This window comes from Cervus canadensis, chromosome X, assembly GCF_019320065.1.
Source record: "Cervus canadensis isolate Bull #8, Minnesota chromosome X, ASM1932006v1, whole genome shotgun sequence".
NCBI lineage: Eukaryota > Metazoa > Chordata > Mammalia > Artiodactyla > Cervidae > Cervus > Cervus canadensis.
In genome coordinates this window covers 20470519-20490408 of record NC_057419.1, presented here as the reverse complement: position 1 = coordinate 20490408, position 19890 = coordinate 20470519, and the positions used below count along the sequence as shown (strand labels likewise).

At 42.2% G+C, this 19890-nt stretch overlaps 1 long non-coding RNA gene across 1 annotated transcript in view; it reads right to left on the bottom strand.

Moving 5' to 3' along the window:
* LOC122435884 overlaps positions 1 to 18729 on the bottom strand; it is a 66739-nt gene extending 48010 nt beyond the window's left edge. The window contains exon 1 of the long non-coding RNA XR_006267723.1: positions 18539 to 18729. This is a non-coding gene — a long non-coding RNA (uncharacterized LOC122435884). The remainder of the gene's footprint in view (positions 1 to 18538) is intronic.
* Between the last annotated feature and the right edge of the window lie 1161 nt (positions 18730 to 19890).

Genomic DNA, 19890 nt, shown 5'->3' with positions numbered 1-19890 from the left:
TTGAACCAGATCAGCACCCAGAACAAGAAGGTGCAGGGTGGGGGGTGGCGGGGTCACCATCAGCTCATGAAATTATGAGGAAACTCAGGGCCACCCTGACCTGCCCTGTGACCTTGGGCAAGAGCTGTGTCTCTCTGTGCCTCAGTTTCCCCATCTGTGACATAGACATATTATGGTGAGGATTAAGTAAAATAATACATGTAAAGCCTAGCACATAGTCAGAATGAATATTAATATTTATGTTTACCATTGAAAATCTGAGATGGGGGCAGCCCAGATGGTGTTCCCAGCTTGGATTTAGACAAACATGGGCTGAAATTGTGGCTTAGTCACTAACTTTGGACTGCAATTTCTACTGATAAAATGGTGATACTAACAGTACCCCCTTCAAGAGAGGCCGGTTGTCAAAATTCAACTGTGATCTCACGAAGCACTTGGAAGAATGCCTGCACGTTTGAATTACTCAATAAATTATGTTTGTGATAGACATGGAGCCATGCACCTGAAATCCTCTCTCAAAGACAGCCTCAGGGCCCCAACTATGAGGAATATAGCCAGCAGGCTGGGCAATGTCATTGCCTTTGGGGCCTGGATGTCCCTAGTAAGTTCTCTGAAGGCAGAACCTTCTGCTTCTTGGTGTCCACAGGACACCAGCAAGTATACAAGGTCTGCTCTAAATACTTACAGATGGGCTGACTCATTCAATGACTTACTTCGGAAACTTGGGGTGTACTTCAGTGGCACCAACTGTTTTATGGCCATGCTGAATAGCTTGCGGGATCTTAGTTCCCACAGCAGGGATTGAATCCAGGCCCTCAGCAGTGCAAGTGTGGAGTCCCAACCACTGGACTTACTGGCAAGTCCCCACTGGCATCTACTTTTAAATCTTCCAGGTGAGAGGAGAGGAAACTCCATGGAGCCTAATTCCAAGTCCTCAGCAGGGATGAGGCTGCCCTTGCTCGCCAACTCAGCAGGTTTCTTTTCTTTATTTTCTGATATGGCTACCGAGCAGGGGCCTTGGAGGATGCAACTGAGTTCACATCAAAATCCCTCCCCTCTTCCCTGAGCCTGGCTGCCAGAGAGGACACTCGCTCCTCTGACCTCGTTTCCCGGCAAGGCTGCCTGTGAAAGTGCAATCTTGGCAGAGGTGCCCTTTCAAGAAGATTTTTATCTTACAGAACTTGACAGATTTTCGGCTTCACTCTTTCATTTGAAATTTCTCATATTACCCCCCTCTCCTCTTGCCATTCCGGCTTGGGTAATTTTTCTCTAAAGTGCCAGTTTCTCAGTTGGTGGTTGCATTCCGGAGAGGGTTAATGTGAAAGGCAGAATGGCCACATCTTGAATAACTTAAACCAAAGGGAGGACTGAATATGAGACTGACCAGTAGCTAGCACAGTCCTGGGCTTTTGAGCAGTACTTTCCAAACACTGTGGAGCAGGGTCGGCCCCAGTTACAGTGAATTGCAATCTGGTAGTGGTGGGGTGGGGGTGGTTGGTCACATGGAATAAAGGCTGACATACTTGGCAGCTCCCTTGATCAAGAGGTGGTCCCTTCCTGCACCCCTTGAATCTGGGCCGGACTTGTGACTTGTTTCATCAATGGAATGCAATAGAAGTTAACACTGTGTTGACGCCTGGCTGAGACGTGGAGGAGCCTTGAAACTCCCACTCTAAAGTTCCTGGAACACTCCAACCATCATGGGCACAAGCCTGTGCTAATCCGCAGGAGGACAAGAGAGCACTTGGAGACAAAGGCCCAGTGCCCTCCCTCCCACTGAAGGCTCTTATAAACCAGCCAGCCCTTGCTGACCCAGCAGCTGACAGTGGAAGCATGAAAGGCCAGGCCTAGATCAAAAAAGTCTGGCCCAAGCAGAAGAATGATCCAGCTGAGCTTAGACCAGATTGGCAGCCTAGTAAGTTTGGAGCAATTAAATAAGTGATGATTTATATCACTGAGTTTTGGGGTGGATTGTTTCGTAACAAAATACTAAAGTGGGGGACAGAAAGCCAGGAAGCAAAAAACTTTTTAAAAGACCAAGATAATACAAATTGTGACATGAAAAATAAAGGAAGCAAACAGGGTCATGTAATGGAGGACTATGTGTGACAAATCTGGAAAGTGTAGTCAAGGGAAGATATCTCTAAAGAGGTGACATTTTTGCTGAGACCCAAATGACAGGACAGAGCAAGCAAGGTGAAGACTTAAGGACACAAAAAGAAACAAATGGAAATTAATCAAAATTACAAGCTTTTGCACAGCAAAGGAAACCATAAACAAAATGAAAAGACAATCTACAGGATGGGAGAAAATACCTGCAAATGATGCAACTGGCAAGGGCTTAATTTCTAAAATACACAAACAGCTCATACCACTCAACAAAAAAATAAACAACCCTATCCAAAAATGGACAGAAGACTTAAATTGACATTCCTTCAAAGAAGACTCAGAGATGATCAACAGGCACATGAGAAGATGCTCAACATCACTAATTACTAGAGAAATGCAAATTGAAAGTACAATGAGGTGCCATCTCACACTATCAGAACGGCCATCATCAAAAAGTCTACAAATAACAAATGTTGGAGAGTGTGTGGAGAAAAGGAGACACTCCTACACTGTGGGTGGGAATGTAAGTTGGTACAGCCACTATGGAGAACAGTATGGATGTTTCCCAGAAAACTAAAAATAGAGTTACTATTTAATCCAGCAGTCCCACTCCTGGGTATATGTCTAGATAAAACTATAATTCAAAAACTTACATGCACTCATATATTCATAGCAGCACTATTTACAATAGCCAAGACATGGAAACAGCCTAAATGCCCATTGACAAATGACTGGAAAAAGAAGGTGTGGTACATATCAACAATGAAATACTACTCAGTCATAAAAAAGAATGAAATAGTGCCACTTGCAGCAACATGGATGCAACTAGAGATATCATACTAAGTAAAGTCAGAAAGAGAAAGACAAATATTTTATGATATCAGTTACATGGGGAATCTAAAATATAACACAAGCAAATTTATCTATGAAACCAAAACAGAATCACAGACACAGGAGACAGGTGGTTGCCAAGGGGGAAGACGTTGGGAGAGGGATGGAATAGGAGGTTGGAGCTAGCAGATATAAGCTTTTATATGTAGAATGGATAAATAACAAGGTCTTACTATATAGCACGGAGGACTATATTCAATATCCTACAATAACTGGTACAGCCACTATGGAGAACAATATGAAGGTTCCTTAAAAAACTAAAAATAGAGTTACCATATGATCCAGCAGTCCCACCCCTGGGCATATATATGGAGAAAACCATAATTTTAACAGATACATGCACCTCAATGTTCATTGCAGCACTGTTTACAATAGCTAAGACACAGAAGCAACCTAAAATAAACATCCATCAACAGAGGAATGGATAAAAAAGATGTGGTACATATATACAATGAAATATTACTCAGGCATAAAAAATAATGAAATAATGCCATTTGCAGCAACATGGGTGGGCCCAGAGATTATCATACTTAGTGAAGTAAGTCAGACAGAGAAAGACAATATTATATGATATTGCTTATATGTGGAATCTAAAAAGATACAAATGAATTTATCTATAAGACAGAAATAGAATTACAGATGTAGAAAACAAACTTATGGTTACCAGCAGGTAAAAGGGCAAGGGATAAATTGGAAGATTGGGACTGATACACACAAACTATATAAAACAGATAACTAATAAGGACCTACTATATGGCACAGGAAACTACTCAATACTCTGCAATGGCCAATATGGGAAAAAACTCTATAAAGCAACATTGTAAATCAGTTATACTTCAATTAAAAAATTTTTAACAATCTTGTGATAAATCATAATGGAAAAGAAAAAATTATGTATTTTATTATATATACATATATGCACACACATATATATACAAACACTTCCAGAGGTACAAGCTGAATTTAGAAAAGGCAGAAGAACCAAAGATCAAATTGTCAACATCCATTGGATCATAGAAAAAGCAAAGGAATTCCAGAAAAACATCTACTGCTTCATTGACTATACTAAAGCCTTTGACTGCGTGGATCATAACAAACTGTGGAAAATTCTTAGAGATGGGAGTACCAGACTACCTTACCCATCTCCTGAGAAACCTGTATGCAGGTCAAGAAGCAACAGTTAGAACTGGACATGGAACATCAGCCTGGTTCCAAGTTGGGGAAGAGTACGTCAAGGCTATATATTGTCACCCTGCTTATTTAGCTTCTATGCAGAGTACATTGTGTGAAATGCTGGGCTGGATGAATGACAAGCTGGAATCAAGACGCCCAGGAGAAATATCAAGAACCCCAGATATGCAGATGATACCACTCTAGTGGCAGAAAGCAAAGAGGAACTAAAGAGCCTCCTGATGAAGGCGAAAGAGGAGAGTGAAATAGCTGGCTTTGGCTTAAAACTCAACATTCAAAAAACTAAGAATACAGCATTTGGTCCCATCATTTCATGGCAAATAGATGGGGAAAAAGTGGGAACAGTGACAGACATTATTTTCTGGGATTCCAAAATCACTATGAATGGTGACTTCAGCCATGAAATTAAAAGGTGTTGCTCCTTGGAAGATAAGCTATGACAAAGCTAGATAGCATATTAAAAAGCAGAGATGTCACTTTGCTGACAAAGTCCATGTAGTCAAAGCTATGGTTCCTCCAGTAGTCATGTACAGATGTGAGCTGGACCATAAAGAAGGCTGAGTGCTGAAGAACTGATGTTTTGGAATTGTGCTGGAGAAGACTCTTGAGAGTCCCTTGGACAGCAAGGAGATCAAACCAGTCAACCCTAAAGGAAATCAACCCTGAATATTCATTGGAAAGACTGATGCTGAAGCTCCAATAGCTTGGCCAGCTGATGCAAAGAGTCAACTTACTGGAAAAGACCTTGATGCTGGGAAAGACTAAGGGAAGGAGGAGAAGGGGGTGATAAAGGATGAGATGGTTGGAGGGCATCATCAACTCTAACAGACATGAGTTTGAGCAACCTCCAGGAGACAGTGAAGGACAGGGAAGTCTGGAGTGCTGCAGTTCATTTGGTCACAAAGAGTTGGACACAACTTAGTGACTGAGCAACAATAACAATGTATAACTGAATAACTGTGCTGCACAGTAGTAATTATCACTACATTATAAATCAACTATACTTCTATTTTTTTTAATGTAGAAAAATTCCTAAAAAAAAAAAAAAAAAAAAAAAAGAGCTGAGGGCAGAGGAAGCTGTCAGCACAGCCTCGAAGGTGTGTTTTCAAGAAAGAGAACCAAGGCCAGTGTGGCTGAAGTTTGGAGAGAGAATGAAAACAGGGCCAGGGGAGTCAAAGAAGTCGGCAAAGAACAGCAAAAAGCCATGAGAGGGTTTTAACAGAAGACAGATGCCATCTGAGTCCCATCTTTGAAAGGTCACTCCAGCCACAGTGTGGGTGTGAAGGATGGCTCATACGGTGCCAAGAGTGGAAGGCTACTGCAAATTCCAGGTGAGCAAAGAAGCTGGCTTAGACTAGGTAATTATCGTGGCAGTCAGGGGAAGGAGTCAGATCCTGGAACTATTTTGGAGGGAAAGCATCCTTAAAACACATATACTGGCTTGAAACCAAAGTTTGTTATTTGAGCCATATGTCTAATAAAGTTTAGGTCATTGGTATTGCTTTTACTCTCCATGTGCTTATTCCACAAATTTTATTCAGAAGTTTTTAATAAGTACTAAATTTACTTGCATTTTATACCAGTTTTTATTGTTAATTATTAATAGGTGCATGAGGTCTTCCCTATAATTAAAAGTGGATGAAACATAAATCCAACATCTGGTTGTATATATTAACAGAATGGAGTATTTGTTCATAATTCTTATATTCACAATTTTGTGAACAGAATTAAATTTTTTCTATTCAGAAATCATTTCGAACATTTTAAACCAGTATCCCCATTATCGTCTCCCAAGATAAACGTTTGCTTATAAATCATTTCCTTAAAATGTTAGTTTTCTTAGAAATTAATTTGGAAACATGTTTGACAATTATTGATAAACAGTAGAGTTCGGTGATTAAAATCATGGACTCTGGAGCCAGTCTGCTGGGTCCAAGTTCTAACTCTGCAATTTATTACTCAAGTGATCTTTAGCAAGTTTTTAAAAATAAGGTAATAACAGTATTTCCCAAATGGTGGTGTTGTGATTATTAAATTATTTAAATTATCTCACACACAGAAAGTGCTTAGAATAGGCTCTGGTACACAGTAGGGGACTTTAGGATGCCAACCACTGGGCTACATGTCTTTGTTGGTGTGACTATTTGAAAGGTGGAGAATCGCATTTCATTTAAAAATTACCCCCAGAAAATCATATTTCAGATTTTTCCCTAATCCAGTATTCCCCTCCTAATTTTCTGGGTCTGTGAATTCTGACTACATGTTGTCATCTTATGCCTGGTTCTCACTCTCACTGTCCACTTGGCCAGCACCAGCCTTGAGTTCTCAACTGTGGATTGCAGAGCTAAGGACAACCACATCTATAGCACACTGCATGATGACTATGCCAGAGATGGCATGGCTGCAGAAAAGTTGCCTCTTCAAAGGAGGTGGTCAGAAAGCTAGCTCTGAGGTTGCACTTAGAGAGCGACTGGGATTGAGGTCATCTTATAGACTTACTCAATCAAATGTTCAGTGCCTGGGCTGGGAGGACCTGACCAGCTGGGACTCCTCAGGCATCTCTATCTCTCTGTGATCTCTCCCTGTGGCTTCTCCAACATGGTGGCCACAGGGTACCCAGATTTCTTACATGGTAGCTCAGGACGCCAACAGTGCCTGGAGAGGAGAAGAGGGCAGGGGAGGCATGGAGGAGAGAGAGAGAACCTGAGAGAGCACACATGTGCCAGGTAGATGCTGTATTGCCTTTCATGACCCAGCTTTGGAAGTCACAGACGAGTCACAACTAATACTGTAGTCTACTAGTTGAGACTGTCAGACAGGCCCACCGGATATTCAAGGCGAAGCAACACAGACTCCACCTTTGGGATGAGGGACTGAGAAGGTTCTGGGAAAACATGTGGGACTGGAAATATTATGGCTATTTGGGGAAAATATGCTCTGGCACAGATGACAAGAGCCAGTCAATTGAAGCATGACCTTGCTGGCCCAGGAGATGATATCCACCAGGAACAGAAAGTCACAAGTCCACCTGAGCTGGTTTAATTTGTAGCTTTACACGAATGGCCCTGCTTTCATCAGGTTAAGAGAAAGAGTGATTACAGGGGAAAGAGAAAGAATAAAGTTGCATTTATTGAGCACCTATTATGAGTACCTATTGGGGCTTCCCTGGTGGCTCACTGGTAAAGAATTCGCCTGCCAATGCTGGAGACATGGGTTCGATTCCTGGATTGGGAAGATCCTCTGGAGAAGGAAATGGCAACCCACTCCAGTATTCTTGCCTGGGAAATCCCATGGACAGAGGAGCCTGGTGGGCTATAGCCCATGGGATCGCAAAGAGTCAGGCATGATTTGGCGAAATGAGCATACACACACACATATTATGCCCTGGATGCTTCACACAAAGCTGACTGTGGATCAATACTGATTCTTCAGGAAGGCAATTTGCAGAAGATTCAGCAGGGCAGAGAGCTGGGCTGGCTGGTGCAGTCAGCTGCCAGATCAGCTGAGGCTAGCCAACTGTTGGTTTGGGTACCTTGATTCTCCCCAACCTGGTCTCTGGTTATATGATAGGAAGCAAGTCCCATTATTCAGCACTTTTGAAGTGTCTTCTTATGTCATGCGGAGAAGGCAATGGCACCCTACTCCAGTACTCTTGCCTGGAAAATCCCATGGACGGAGGAGCCTGGTAGGCTGCAGTTCATGGGGCCGCTAAGAGTCGGACATGACTGAGAGACTTCACTTTCACTTTTTTCTTTCATGCATTGGAGAAGGAAATGGCAACCTACTCCAGTGTTTTTGCCTGGAAAATCCCAGGGACAGGGGAGCCTGGTGGGCTGCCGTCTATGGAGTTGCACAGAGTCGGACATGACTGAAACGACTTAGCAGCAGCAGCAGCTTATGTCATGATTGCTATCATCCTCTGGTCCCAACTAAGTCACAGGATCAGACAAGTTCCACAAATGTTGTAGGAGTGGGGACACAGGGAAGGGAAAAATTTGTGGTCATTTTCTGCAGCTTTACTGCAGCCTGAGAAGTCAAATTTTGTTCACCAGACCCACAATCATCTCTCACAGAAGTGGGACATGGTAAGAGAAGAGCCATGCTGAGACTCCTTATGCTTCACCTGAGGAGAGCCTGGGAGGACCAAGAACGTCTCCAGAATAGCTCAGCACACTAGAGCAGCCCCATGTGGTCCACAGACACAAAGAGACATCCAGGGGTCACCTCTAGCCTGGAATGACAGCAGCATATTTTGACACAAAGAAAAATTATGAGTAAGAGAAGAGTGAGGGGGAAACACAGCAGTAACAAGGACATGAAAAGTAGAGAAAGAGTGAATTTTGGTGTGTTGCTGAGAGACAATATGGTTAAGAATGGTTCTGCAGCCAGACTATGTGGATAACAATTAGCATGTGTTAATGCATGTAAAACACTTGTTCCCAGCACATCATCAAGGGTCAGTGAATCATCACAGTCACCATCATCTGCGTGGAGGTTTCAGAGGGGAAGTGATAGGACAGAGGATTTTGATGAAGTTTTGTAAAATTTCACTTGCCCCCAATTCCCTTTTGACATATCCTGGAGAAAGACAGAACAAAAACCTGAAGTATTTATTTCTTCTCTGTCTGCCAGACTGTGTTTCTTCAAGTGGGACATCAGCCAAGATTGGAGATGTAGAGCTGGGCTTCCACTGGGGTTACTCACAGAAAATGATGTTCTACATTTTATCCTCACAATCATTCTGTAAGGTAGGTGCTATTCTTCCTTCATAGCATAGGAAACAGAAGTCCAGGGAGGTCAGCTGGGTGGCTCTAGGTTACTTAGTAGGTGGCAGATCCAGGATTCAAGACTAGATCTGTCAGAGTTCAAGTTCCATGCCCTTCCTTCCTTTCTTAAATTTAATAGTAGGCTTTTTTCCCTTTACTGCATTATTTTTATCTCAAAGACAATATGAGCTTACTGTAATCCAAAGATGTAGTATAAGTATTTTTACCCTAGGACCCCATTCTCCTCAGTATCACCCATCATGACCATGGTCCCTGGCTGCCCCCCTCCACTGTACTGAAGTAATCAACGTTATCAACATGATGTGTATCTTTCTCCACATTTCTCTACTCCTATAAACATATGGACGCATGTATAGAGGGCATTAACTGTTTTTACTAACTTTTACAAAACTTCAATTGTATGATAAATTAATCTGCAAATGGCTTCTCTTCACAATACAGGACAAAGCAATCTTGAGAAAGAAAAATGGAGTTGGAAGAGTCAGGCTCCATGACTTAAGACTATACTACAAAGCTGCAGTAGTCAAAATCATATGGTACTGGCACAAAGACAGAAACATAGATCAATGGAAGAGGATAGAAAATCCAGAGATACAACCACACACCTGTGGTCAACTAATCTACAACAAAGGAGGCAAGTATATACACAGAGAAAAGCCAGTCTCTTCAATAAGCGGTGCTGGAAAAACTGAACAGCTACATGCAAAAGAAAGAATCAGAACATTAACACCATATACAAAAAAAAAATCTTCAAAATAGGTTAAAGACCTAAATGTAAGGCTGGATATTATAAAACTCTTAGAAAAAAACACAGAACACTCTTTGACATAAATCATAGAAAAATCTGTTTTGCTCCAACTCCTAGAGTAATGAAAAATTTAAAAAATAAACAAATGGGACCTAATTAAACTTAAAAGATTTTACATAGCAAAAGAAATCATAAATAAAATGAAAAGACAACCTATAGAATGGGAGAAAACATTTGCAAATGATACAGCTGACAAAGGATTAAACTTCAAAATATACAAATAGCTCATGCAGCTCAATATTAAAAAACAAACAACCCAATCAAAAAATGGGTAGAAGATCTAAACAGACATTTTTCCAAAGAAGACATGTCCTCAGATGCTCAGTTGTGTCCAACTCTGTGACCCATGGACTGTAGCCTGCCAGGCTCCTCTGTTCATGGAATTCTCCAGGTAAGAATGTTGGAGTGGGTAACCATTACCTTCTCCAGGGGATCTTCCTGACCCAGGATCGAACCTGGATCTCCTGCACTGCAGGCAGATTCTTTATGGATGGTCAAAAAGCATATGAAAAGATGCTCGATATCATTAATTACTTATAAAAATGTAAATCAAAAGTACAAAGAGTTATCACCTCACACCAGTCAGAATGGCCATCATAAAAAAATATACAAACAATAAATGCTGGAGAGGGTATGAAGAAAAGGGAATCTTCCTACACTGTTGGTGGGAATGTAAATCAGTACATCCATTATGGAGAACATTATGGAGGTTCCAAAAAAACTAAAAACAGAACCACCATATGATCCAGCAACACCACTCCTGGGCATATATCCAGAGGAAACTGTAATTCAAAAACATACATGGACCCCAATGTTCACTGCAGCATTATTTATAATAGCTAACACATGGAAGCAACCTAAATGTCCACTGACAGAGCAAATGAAGAATATGTGCTAGATAAACACTATGGAATATTACTCAGCCATAAAAAACACTAAATAATGTTATTTGCAGCAACATGGATGAACCTAGAGATTATCATACTGAGTGAAGTCAGGGAAAAACAAATATCATGATATCACCTATATGTGGAACCAAAAAAAAAAAAAGGTGCTTATTTACAAAACAGAAACAGAGTCACAGATGTAGAAAATAAACTTATGGTTACCAGCAGTTGAGTGGGGATGGATAATTTGGGAGACTGGTATTGACATATACACACCACTCTATATAAAGTAGATAACTCATAATAACCTACTGTAGAGCACGGGAACTCTACTCAACATTGTGTAATGACCTCTATGGGAAAAGACTAAAAAAGAATGGATATATGTACACATATAACTGCTGTACACCCGAAACTAACACAACATTGTAAATCAACTATAGTTTAATACAATTAAAAAAAACAATAAATCACAAACATCCTTCTAAGGCAATTAATAGAGATCTTATTAATTCTTTGTAAGAACTGCACAGCCTACACACTGTCAACAGGATACACAATTCATGCAGCCATGTTTCTGTTGACTGGTGTTGTGGCTACTTCCAGGGTTTTTTCCCCCTATAGCCTTGACACAAATAAATCTTTATAGATCTACTTATATACCAATGATTGTGCATGTATAGAATATATTCTGAAATGTAGGTTTTTTTGGTCCCAAAAGGTGCAGTTATTTATCACTGTACAACAAGCCATACCAAAATTTAGTGGCTTAAAAAAATAACAGTAATTACCTTTTGACCTCAAACCATCTTCAATTTAGGAAGGAATCAGTAGGGATGGATCGCCTCTGTTCTCAGTGGGATTAGCTGGGTCAGTTCAACTGGGAGATGGAAGATCCACTTTCAAGATGGCTCATTCACAGGGTTAGTAAGCGGTTGTCAGCCATTGACTAGGAACTCATGTGGGTCGGGGGCCTTAACTCCTTTCCACTTGGGCCATCACTCCATAGGCTGCTTGGGCTTCCTCACAGCATAGTGGCTGGCTTATAAGCATGAGTGTCTCAAAAGAACTAGGCAGAAATGACATTATCTTTCTATAACCTAACCTCAGAAGTCATGCAGCATCACTTATACCACATTCTATTTGTGGAAACAGTCACAAGTCCACCCAGATCAAAGTGGAGGGGAATTAGACTCTACCTTCTGATCTTCTGATGGGGAGGGCAAGGTTTTGGAAGAGAATGTGGGCTGGAAGATATTGTTGCAGCCATCCTATCTTTTGAAAATATAGTCCTACCAAAGATCACATTGCTAATAAGTAATGGAACTAAGATTCAAACCTTGGTCTGTTTTTCATTTCATAATGTGATGTGTTTTAGTGGCATTTGCATGGTTGAATTTGGGATATGCAATCAAGTCAAAGAAAAACTGAACACGGGCCAAGTGTGAACTAAACCTTATGGAAATAACCTACTAGGATTATCCAATGACTTAAAAAGCCCCCTTCTGCCTATAGCATACCACGGTTGAGGACAAGGTTGCTAAGGACCAACAGGGACTTCTGAATGGTCTTGGCAACCAAGCCCCACCCAGAGGATGGCAGTCTGGCACAGCTGCGCCCATTCATCACTTACCACTTGCCCCAGAAGGGAGTTTTCATTCAGCCTCAACACATTCATACTACCATAAGCGAAAAAGTAAAATAACTCAGTTCTGCTTTTTGTTTTTCTTCTTTTTTACATTTTTGTTTGGACAGAGTGGAGCAGTTCAAACCAGGAGATGAAAGGAACAAAAGATCAGCTGGAGCAGGAAAGCTACTTAGCCCACAAATGGACATGGATACATGGTCAAAGCCCAAGAGGTAAGTGTGTTCTTGTGCAGAGTGAGGCCATGAGTGCATTTCAGAATATTAAATTATCTTTAAAAATTGTCCTTTATTTCTTCCACTTATTAACAGATGCCTCATTTATTTACCCCAAACACAAGCCACAGCCTTCATCTATTTGGGGGTGAGCATTTAACTACACTATGAACGATTTGTCTCAAATAACAATCCCCACTCCCATCTTTCATTCTCCTACCCCACCCCCCAACAGCGTGGATGCTAACCCCATAATAGAGTCCCAAATCTCAGTTCCTTCTTCACTCAGGAGGATTAGGCTTGTGGAACTTAGACCAGACTCTGACAGCAGACACATTCTTGCCCAAGGTTTATGGCAACATCTCCCCCACTCCTGATATCCTTTCAGAGTCTTGTGAGCTGTAAATAGGACACTACTTGATTCTAGGATGCCCTCTAGTTGATTCCCAAATTCGTGGGCCTGGTAGCACAGGTAGAATATTAGCAACCCCAAAATGTATTAGCTTGCTAGCACTGTGAGGAAGAAACTGTTACAGGACTCTCTCTTAGCCTCTGTGGCATTCTGCCAATCTTTTTATTTTTTAATTAAAAAATTATACAATTTTGAAGGTTACTTTCCATTTACAGTTGTAACATAATATTGGCTACATTCCCGTGTTGAATAATATATCCTTGAGCCTATCTCACACCCAATAATTTGTACCCATGACTCCCCCACCTCCATAATGCTCCTCCCCTACTCTCCCCACTGATAACCACTAGTTTGTTATCTAAATCTGTGAGTCTGTTTCTCTTCTGTTATATTCACTAGCTCATTGTATTTTTTAGATTCCACATGTAAGTGATAGCATATAGTATTTGTCCTTCTCTAACTTATTGCACTTGGCATAAGGCCTACCCAGTCCACGTATGTTGCTGCAGATGGCAAAATTTCCATCTCTTCTATTGATTAATATTTCATTGTGCTAGGTCGCTTCAGTCCTGTCCAACTCTTTGCGACCCCATGGACTGTAGCCCACCAGGCTCCACTGTCTGTGGGATTCTCCAGGCAAGAATACTGGAGTGAGTTGACATTTCCTCCTCCAATATTTCATTGTGTGTGTGCGTGTGTGTGTGTGTGTGTATAAAACAAATGCTGGAGAGGGTGTGGAGAAAGAGAAACCCTCCTACACTATTGGTGGGAATGTAATTTACTGTAGCTACTATGGAAGCAGTTTGGAGGTTTCTCAAAAAGCTAAAAATAGAATTTCTATATGATCCAGCACTCCCACTCCCGGGCACACATCCAGACAAAACTATAATTCAGAAAGATACACGCACCCCAATGTGCATAGCAGCACTATTCACAATAGCCAAGATGTGGAAGCAAGCTAAATATGCACTAACAGACGAATGGACAAAGAAGATATACATACACACACACACAATGGAATACTACTCAGACATAAAAAAGAACAAATTAACGTCATGTGCAGCAACATGGATGCAACTAGAGATTATCACATTAAGTGAGAAAGACAAATATATGATGTCACTTACATGTGGAATCTAAAATATGGCACAAATGAACCTACCTAAGAACCAGAAACAGACTCACAGACACAGAGAACAGACTTCTTGTTGCCGAGGGGGAGGAGGAGAAATGGAGTAGGAGTTTGCGGGTAGTAGATGCAAACTATTACATACAGAATGAATAAACAACAAGGTCCTACTGTATATCACAGGGAGTTATATCCAATATCCTGGGATAAATCATAGTGGAAAAGAATATAAAAAGAATGCATATATGTGTATAACTAAGTCATTTTGCTATACAGTGGAAATTAACACATTGTAAATCAACTATACTTCAACTAAAATTTTTTTGAAAAGAAAAAATAAAAGGGATCCTAATTGGGAAAGAAGCAAAATTGTCACTGTGGATGACATACTATACATAGAAAATCCTAAAGATGCTACCAGAAAACTACTGCTGCTGCTGCTAAGTCGCTACTAGAGATCATCAATGAATTTGGTAAAGTTGCAGGATATAAAATTAATATACAGAAATACGTTGCATTTGTATACACAGACAATGAACTAGCAAAAGAGAAATTAAAGAAGTAATTCCACTTCCCATTGCATGGAAAAGAATCAAATACCTAGGAATAAGCCTACCAAAGGAGGCAAAGGAGCTGTACTCAGAAAACTAAGACACATGAAAGAAATTGAAGATGACACATACAGACGGAAAGATACACCACGTTCTTGAAAGAATCAGTATTGTCAAAACAACTATACTACCCAAGGCAATCTACAGAGTCAATGCAATCCCTATCAAACTACCAATGACATTTTTCATAGACTATAACAAATAATTTTAAAATATGTATGGAAATACAAAAGATCCAAAAAAACTAAAACAATCTTGAGAAAGAAGAAATCACAGTCCTTGTCCCTGACTTCAGACGATACTACAAAGTTACAATCATCACAAAAACAGAAATATAGATTAGTGGAACACGATAGAGAGCCCAGAAATAAATCCATGCACTGTGGTCAGTTAATCTACAACAAAACAGGTAAGAATATATAATGGAGAAGAGACAGTCTCTTCAATAAGCTGTGCTGGGAAAAGTGGACAGCTTCATGAAGAAGAGTGAAATCAGAACATTTTCTAACACCATATACAAAAATAAACTCAAAATGGACTTACAATCTAAATGTTAGCTGGGATATTATAAAACTCCTAGAGAAAAATACAGGCTGAACACTGACATAAATAGCAGCAATATTTTTTTGATCCATTTCCTAAAACAAAGGAAATAACAGCAGAAACAAACAATTGGGGCCAAATTAAACTTATAACCTTTTGCATAGCAAAGGAAACCATCAACGAGATGAAAAGACAACCTACTGAATGGGAGAAAATATTTTCTTGCAATCTTTGATGTTTCTTGGCTGGTAGATGCATTACCCTGATTTCCTACTTTGGGTTCATATGGTTGTTCTCCCTGTGTGTGTGCATGTGCCTGTGTCCAAATTTCCCCTTTTTGTAAGGACCCAGTCATATAAGAATAGCACCCACCATAACGACCTTATCCTTATTTGATCATCTCCAAATAAGGTCACATTCATAGGTACTGGGGTGAGCACTTCCACATCTTTGTGGGGGAGACATAATTCAACACACAACAGATGTCTATGTACTAATCCCTGGAACCCATGAATCTGTTACATTACGGCAAAAGGAACTTGGCAGATGTGATTAAGGTTACCCAAGGGACTTTGAGATAGGAAGATTATCCTGGGTTACCCAAATGAGCCCAATAGCATCACATGAGTCCTTAAAAGTAGGAAATCTTTTCCAATTGTGGAGAGACAGGAAGGAAGAATGATTAGAGAGATGTGATGCTGAAAGTGATAGAAGAGGTCCAGAAGCCAAGGAATGTTGTAGCCTCTAGAAGCTAAAATTTTTTTAAAAAGAATTGAAGAAATTGATTTCTTCCTAGAGCTTTCAGACGGAGAAGGCAATGGCAACCCACTTCAGTACTCCTGCCTGGAAAATCCCACAGAGAGAGGAGCCTGGTAGACTGCAGTCCATGGGTCGTGAAGAGTCGGACACAACTGAGTGACTTCACTTTCACTTTTCACTTTCATGTATTGGAGAAGGAAATGGCAACCCATTCCAGTGTTCTTTCCTGGAGAATCCCAGGGACGGGGGAACCTGGTGGACTGCCGTCTATGGGGTCGCACAGAGTCGAACACGACTGAAGCAACTTAGCAGCAGCAGCAGAGCTTTCAGAAAGGAATGCAGCCCTGTCAACACCTTGATTTTAGCCCAGGAGACTTACGTCAGACTTCTAATGTACAGACTACAGAGCTGTAAGATACCAAAATTGTCTTGTTCAAGTCACCAAGTTTGTGGTCATTTTTAAGGCAGCAAGAGAAAATTGGTCTTAGGTCACGTTCCCCAGAAGTGGAACCTGAGTGGAGGATTTTTGTGCAAGTGATTTTGATGGGAAGGAGCAGGAGAGGAGAGAAGCTAACCAAGGATGTGGTTTCTACTGGAGACTAGCTTCAGCCTGATCCCATGAGGAGCTCTGGATCATAAATAGCACCAGCAAGTAAGTCAAATTTCCACAAGGCTTTTCTACCCCCATGCCAGTCCGTGACTAATTGAGGGGGGTTGGGGTAGAGATTTAAGTAAGGGACGGGCAGAGCTTGCAGAGCAGCTATGAGTTATCAACCAAAACTCCCAGTGGCTGAGAAATGGGGGTCCTACCAATAACCTTGGGCAAAGCAGTCAAACTTAGTGATCTTCAGCTGTCTCACACATAGACCACCAGGACATTTGTTTTGCACAATTTTAGGGTACATTTTTCCTGTACCTTCTCAAGGACATGACTTCGCCCTGGTCAGTCCAAGGCTTCCGTCTTCCAGGAGATGGGTAGAGCTGGGTAAGAGATTGAGATTTTCCTATAGAGGGAATGTGGCAAGAAAAGACGAAAGTAGTATTTGGCTTTTGGCATCAAAATTGAAATATGCAGCAGGAAAGGGGCTTGCATGCCAAGAGATGATCTTCAGAAAGGATTTTCCAGAATACTTTGTCTCCTCTTGGAGTCACTCAGCAAATGAACTTCAATGACTCCGCTCCTGAGTATTTTCTTGGTGGAAAAGGGGAGACCTTTGTTTCCCGTGAAGGCATAGCTGGAGATAGGAAGAAGGAAATATGACAGATGGGAAACAAAAGCCCACCCCTTTCCCAGCTCAAGAATTTGCGAAAAGTAGGAGACTGTGAGGTGAGGAAACAGTCACAGGAGTAGCTCCTGAGCGCACCTTTCCAAACTAAGACAAACCTCAGTCACTTTTTTTTTCTGGCCACACTGCATGGCTTATACAACCAAGAATGGCACCCACACCCTTGGCAATGAAAGTGTGGAGTCTTAACCATTGGACCACTGGGGAATTCCCAAACCTCAGTCACCTCAAAGTCAACTGGGCGGTAATGGCATCAAGAGGGGTCTCTGGTCTTCCCAAGCTGCCTTCAGTCCCTGAAGGGTATGACACCTAGGTTTAGAGCTGGAGGGTCCACCACAAGCCCACCTTGGCAGGACAAATTCACCTTGCGGGGGGCTGCACAGAGGCCTCAGCAGGTACTCCAGGGATGCCTGGTCATCCTGGGAGGGCCACAGGCCTTGACTACATCCAAAGAATGGTCCGAACCCAAGTTGCACCAGCAAAAAAGACATCTCTCTCATGTCCAGAAGAGGCTGAGGAACCTACCTAAGTTCCTCTTCTCCTGGAAGTGGGAAAGTGCCCTGAGAGACAAAGTTTTCATCAAATCAAAGTCTGAATATCTCCCTCAAGGCCCATTTATATTATCACAACTGATGGTGCTAAAACCAGAATGGACATTTCATTTACTTTTTGCCCACCAACAAGCAAGTGGGGCCCTAGCAGACTCACTGAGGATCAAATAATAACTTTTGGCCTACCCTCTGTGCAAGTGTTGAAGTCTATCATGTGCATCAGGAGGAGGGTGAGCCAAATGATCTTCCATGTTACTTCCTAAGGTTAACGTTCTGTGACTGTATCCTGACATAGCAGGAGGCCACCAGAGCTGAAAAGAATTGGAGAAGTGGACTGCACTGCCTCTCTGTGGCCTGGAGGCAGCCCTCAGGCCAGCCCCTCACCCTCGCTTCTGGGGCAGAGCTGAAGGCCCCCACTTCCCCAACTGCAGCCTCAGGCCTGGGCCCTCTAGCTTGTCCTTCTTCATCAGCGACTTTGCACTTTTCAGGGCTCATTAGTGTCTCTGTCATCCGAGGGAGGGCAAACTACAGGAAGCCAGCCTCCTGTGGTAGCTCTCAGGAAAGGCTTAGTGGGGGGAAGGTGAGGAACCCTGCTGAAGTTACCACGAGTTTTAGAAATGGTTGGGGGGTTCCGGTGGCTCACCCAACGTCAACTGAACTCGACATTCTCAGAACATGCTATAACAGTTCTGCCCCCCATGACCATGGACTCACCTGCTTTTCCTTTCATTCCAACTGTTTTCCAAGTGCATGGTTTCTCCTTCAAGCCCCACACAAATTTCACCTCATCAAGGAAGCAACGCCAGGAAGATGCTTCCCTCCCCCACACTACATTTTGCCCTGGCTGCTAATACAGAATTATTAAGTCACTTTGGAGGGTTTCTGCCTCCACTGTTAGAAGAAACTTCCCCCAATTCTGCATCTCCAGGGCCTTGTACCTTGCAGACACTCAACAAAAGTTTCCAGAATGAACGAGAGCCAGGAGGCGTGTCCCGGTCCCGGAAGCAGCTCATCAGCACCACCTCGGAGCTTGTCGGAACTGCAGCAGCGCCGGCCCCGCCCCCAAGTGATTCCCGTCCACAGTAATGCTTGTGCCCCCCGCCCCCCACCCGCACACCGCGCATGCGCGCTCGGGACCCGCTGCCTGCAAGGTGTGCAAGTGAAAGTCGTTGAGTCATGTCCGACTCTTTGCGACCCCATGGACTATACGGTCCATGGAATTCTCCAGACCAGAATACTGAAGTGGGTAGCCTTTCCCTTCTCCAGGGGATCTTCCCAACCCAGGAATGGAACCCAGGTCTCCCTCATTGCAGGCGGATTCTTTACCAGCTGAGCCACAAGGGAAGCCCAGCAAGATGTGCAAACTTCTTCCTAAACGGCCTAATGGTAAATACTTTCAGCTTTGTGGGTCAGGTATGGTCTGTGCGGCAACTAATGAGTACTCTCAATATGAAGTGAAAGCATCCATCAGTTCAGTTGCTCAGTCGTGTCTGACTCTTTGTGACCCCATAGACTGCAGCAAGCCAGGCCTCCCTGTGCATCCCCAACTTTCGGAGTTTACTCAAACTCATGTTTGCTGATGCCTTCCAACCATCTCACCCATCTCATCCAGCATCAAGGTCTTTTCAAATGAGTCAGCTCTTCACATCAGGTGGACAAAGTATTGGAGTTTCAGCTTCAACATCAGTCCTTCCAATGAATATTCAGGACTGATTTCCTTTAGGATGGACTGGTTGGATCTCCTTGCAGTCCAAGGGACTCTCAAGAGTCTTCTCCAACACCACAGTTCAAAAGCATCAATTTTTGGCACTCAGCTTTCTTTATAGTCCAGTTCTCACATCCATACATGACCACTGGAAAAACCATAGCTTTGACTAGATGGATCTTTGTTGGCAAAGTGATGTCTCTGCTTTTTAATATTCTAAGTTGGTCATAACTTTCCTTCCAAGGAGTAAGCGTCTTTTAATTTCATGGCTGCACTCACCATCTGCAGTGATTTTGGAGCCCAAACCAGGTGTAAATGAGTGAGCAGGGCTGTGTTTCAATACAGCTTTATTTACAAGAAC